At 36.5% G+C, this 4,905-nt stretch overlaps 1 pseudogene; it reads left to right on the top strand.

Annotated features, from left to right (window-relative positions):
* Window positions 1-1,165: 1,165 nt before the first annotated feature.
* Window positions 1,166-1,660, top strand: LOC150060011 (AP-1 complex subunit sigma-3 pseudogene; annotated as a pseudogene).
* The last annotated feature ends 3,245 nt before the right edge of the window (window positions 1,661-4,905 follow it).

Genomic DNA, 4,905 nt, shown 5'->3' with positions numbered 1-4,905 from the left:
TAATGTAAATTTTTAACTATTTTCTCCCAGAAAGAATTACAGATTCCAAAGCAGAAGCATGGTGGCCCAAGTAAAGGCTAGACAATACAGCTTTGGCTGAGAAAAACAATTTTATTTACAATGCAAGTTCTGTTAAGGGTCTTCTTTCCCCCTTTCCACTAAGTATTCAAATGCGAAGACTTCAGAATTCCTTAGAAGTGAGATTGAAGGTTCAAATGCACTCAGAGTACCAAGGATTAAAGAATTCCTATGATCTGAATTGGTCTTTCAGAGATCAGCCAAAGATGAAAGCTAAGAGCAGTTGCAGAGTTACAATTCCCATCAACAGTGTAGAAAGGTTCTCCTTTGTCCACATCCCCACCAGCCCCTGTTATTGTTAGTTTACTTGATAATGGCCATTCTACCTGGGGTGAGGTGAAATTTCAATGCTTTGTGGATTTGCCTTTCCTTTAGGGACAGACATTTTGAACATTTCAAGTGTCCAATGGCTATTGTTAGTTCTCAGAGAAGTCTCATTAAGTCTATAGCCCATTTATTAATTTGGGTTGTTGAGAGGTTATTTGGGGGGGGGTTAATGTTTTGAGCTCTAAGTAAATTTCAGATTGAGGTCCTTCTTTGATTCATAACTGGTAAACAACTTCTCCCATTCTGTAGACTATCGTGCTAGCTATGTCCTTTGCCATGTAGAAACTCTTCATTTTGGTGACAGGCCATTTACCCAATTCTTCTTTGATTTGCTATGATTCTGAATATTTACTTAGGAAAAATCAATACACTAGGATATGATAAATTATATGTCTCACAGAGTGAGACCAATGGGGGATATTTTTAGATGAATCTAAAGGCACAATACCTATGTGCATCTGATGTTTTTGTTGCTGTTTCTGTTTTCTTTTCTTGTTGCTCATTTGTTTATTTATCTATCTTTGGGAGGATAGGAAGGCACAGAAATGCAGGGACAGAGGTGAACAAGTGCAGCAGTGGTACTCACTGAACACTAGGTTGAAAATGAAATGTACAACTTGTGAGCTGGGACAGAGGGAAAAACTGGGAGAGAGCAAAGGAAGATGAAAGATGGTTCAAAAAGAAATGTGCTATTATCTATGGTCTGAGGTGGGCGCCTCACCTGCTCGCCGCGCGGGCGTGGGCGATCGTGGATCTCGGGGTGCAGGTGGCGGCGGGTCCGGGTCACCATGATACATTTCATCTTGCTGTTCAGTCGACCAGGGAAATGACGGCTACAGAAGTGGTACACCACTCTCCCTGACAAAGAGAGGAAGAAAAAATAACCCGGGAAATTGTTCAGATTATTCTCTCTCGAGGTCATCGAACAAGCAGTTTCATTGACTGGAAGGAGCTGAAACTTGTTTATAAAAGGTATGCTAGTTTGTATTTTTGCTGTGCAGTAGAGAATCAAGATAATGAGCTCTTGACACTAGAGATTGTACATCGTTATGTGGAGTTGCTGGACAAGTACTTTGGAAATGTCTGCGAGCTGGATATCATCTTTAATTTTGAAAAGGCATATGTTATCCTTGATGAGTTTATAATAGGTGGAAAAATTCAGGAAACATCCAAGAAAATAGCTGTCAAAGCCATTGAAGAATCTGACATGTTACAGGAGACAATGGAAGGATACATGAACAAACCTACATTTTAACTGACTTGACTCCAAGTGCTGCAAGTGCTGAATTTTAAATCCTCATTGTTTTGTATCCAGTGCAGAACCATGCCACAAGTAACTTAAAGAAAGGGATTCTTAGTTAACTAGCAAATGTTCATGTTGGCTAGCATAGTATATTTGAAATGTCTATGTCTATAGTATACTGTATATGATGACTTAATCTGCCTCTGTGTTGGAGATAACTGCTGTATAACTTGGCCGACTGAATAGTGTGTAAAATTTTAAAACTCCAAGAGATTATTTGTAAGAAATAATCGCAATATATATTTTTGGAATTTGATTTTCTGAGGGATGAAAAACTATACATATTGTAATAGCTTATGCTTATGAATACATTGTAATATCTCCTGTTTATGAGTATAAAGTAAACCTGATGCCTTTAATGCCTTTCCTAAATGTTTGGTTTGTAAAACTTGGAATATTATTAGCAGTTAAGAGTTCCTGTATATTGCTAAACTTTTAAAAATATATACAGAGATCAGAGACAATGTATCTCGTATGAATGTCCTAAATTCATTTGTATGTTTGGAATTGGAAGAAAGGAGAATAACCAAAGATGGTAGAGGAGATATTCAGTAGTTTTGATGTCTTAAAAGCTGCTAGTTAGGCTGGGATGGAAAAATTTTAAACCTTTGAATGTAAAGACATTCTTATGGGGTTATATTTTCTATAAATTATTTACCCAGGTTTTCAGACATCAGAAATGATGCCTGTGACATCTCTTACTATGATACAATTCAGTGGTAGGGATTCATAAGAATGGCAGCGATTATTATTGCTACCACTATTTAAAGACAATCTCTTCTATTCCAAGCAATCTTAGTTATAGTTACTTGAGAAAGTTTCACATGCTTTTGAATGTAAATCTAATGTTTTGTTTCTTACTCTGGGCATTGATTACTTTGGCAGCATATATAGGAAGTACATGTCTTCTTTTTATCTTCCTGCCCTTCCTACCCCCAAAGACATTATTATTGCTGCTAGACATTATCATTGTGAATTGGTGTCGCCTTTATACTTCTGGGCTGTGGATTATGCATTACCAGGTATTAATGTGATCAGAGATATTATGAGGAATTAGTCATGGTAGTTGTTCTGGTGCTTCATCATGTTTTTCCATGATTCTTGCACATGAGTTTCGAGGTATTGTGTCACTGAGTGGCCTGGTCAGGGAAGGGACTTTCTAGGGTTTCCTAGGACAAGTGCATGTGTGGCTTGGGGGCTCTGGGGAGAACTCATGTGGCAGACCCTTAGAGGATACAATGGAAAATGATAGCATTGCTCCTCCTCAGAAGGTATTTAGGAGGAGAATGCTAAGCCAAGAGGAGAAATTGACCAATTCCAATTTATTTGAAGGAAATAATTCAGATAGTATATGAAGTAATCACTAGGCTTTGAATTTCTAATAGTTTCTCAAATGAATGATTTAGAAGTATAATTATGGCCCCGGATAGAAATTTAATCAAATTTGTTTAGATGTTCTTCAGTTGTATATTTAACTTGTGAGTGTGTATGGGTGAGTGAATGTGTGAGAGTGTGTGTGTGCACGCATGTGTGTGTGTCTGCCAGGCAGATATTCTACCACTAAGCCATGGCTCCAGTTCCTTTAACTTAAAAGACTTGGTAAAACTTACTTTTCATAACAATTCATGTTGTGTAAGTGTGTACATTCATCACAGTTTTTATGATTCTATTTTGGATATTCTCACACCTCATTAAATGCTTTACAAATATTCTTGATAATTCTATATTTGACACTTGCTATGCACAAGGGTTCTCAAATGTGCTGGGAGTCACATACAGAAGATGATCATCTTCACGTGGCACACTGGGGTAAATTTTGAGGGGCTTGGGGATACACTTTATATGGTCTGTGGTGAAAATAATCATCATATAAGAATTTGCCAAGTGAAAAGATAATCAATTTGCATAAAATTTTCAAATAAAATATTTTTAAAATTCCCCCCAAAAAAGAAATGTGCTATTATCTGACTCATGTAACTCTAACCCCTCTGCATGTCACTTTTACAATAACAATAAAAATTAAAAGAAATAATACATTAAAATTATGGAGAAAAAAATCTTAATAATATCCAAGTTCAATTAATATATTAGCAATTAATGATTTTTATACTATAAAAATTATTCTAAGAATAATAGAAGGAATGTAATGAGAACAGGTTGTATGCAAATATGGACATGTCAAATGAATTGCCCATATATATTTAACTGATGCCAACAAAATATGTGAAGTCTATCCTGACTTTGAAAAAGAGATGTTAGCCCAGTGCTATTGGCTCACACCTGTCTTCCCAGATCTGCAGGAGACTCAGATCTGAGAATTACGGTTCAAAGCCAGCCTGAACATAAAACTCCATGAAACTCTTTTCTCCAATTAAGCAGCAAAAAGCTGGAGGCAGAGGTATGGCTCCAGTGGTAGAGTGCCAGTCTTGAACAAAGTAGCTAAACAGGAGCTGGAGACTCTGAGTTTAAACCCCAGAACACACACACACACACGCAATATGTAATTTATCCAGTAATGACATGAGCTAAACTAGACTTTAGACAATTTCAACAACTTCTGTGAAATTAATCAAGACTGGATTTATAGTAAAACAAACATAATTACACTGTCTTATTCCGTGAATTGCACACAAATGTAATTTCTTTTTTTTTACCTTTTATTTTATTTTATTTTATTGTAATTAGTAAAAGGGTTACATGATATTTGCCAGACAGAAGGTGCATTAATTCACATACATTGATACCCTTTCACATGTCTTGGTACCCATTTCCCTCCTCCCCCATACCCCCCACCCGTCTTGGTTTTCCCCCCTTCCCTATCAAATTTCAAATATCCAAATACAAATAAATTCAATATATCAGATAACAAAGTGAGATACTATACCAATATGAGATAACCAAGGGACAGCAAAGGAGATGAGAGACAACATAGTACATTAAGGACAACAATCATTCATTATATGGCTTTTGTTTCACTATCCTGGAGGTCCTTTCAATTAGCTTCACATTATATGTCCTTATATATCAAGATTTTGCTCTATTGCAAATCTCTGCTAGTAGAGCCCAAGGTTTCTACTGATTATGACGAATGAGGGAAACCATTGAGCCTAAGTTCCTTTGAGTCTGGCTTACTTCACTAATATGATTTTTTCTAAGTCTTTCCATTTCCTAACAAATGGGGCGATGTCATTCTTTCT

Source organism: Megascapheus bottae, chromosome 8, assembly GCF_031878675.1.
Source record: "Megascapheus bottae isolate mThoBot1 chromosome 8, mThoBot2.hap1, whole genome shotgun sequence".
NCBI classification, from domain to species: domain Eukaryota; kingdom Metazoa; phylum Chordata; class Mammalia; order Rodentia; family Geomyidae; genus Megascapheus; species Megascapheus bottae.
The sequence above is the reverse complement of the archived record's forward strand: the minus strand, read 5'-3'. Positions and strand labels throughout refer to the sequence as shown.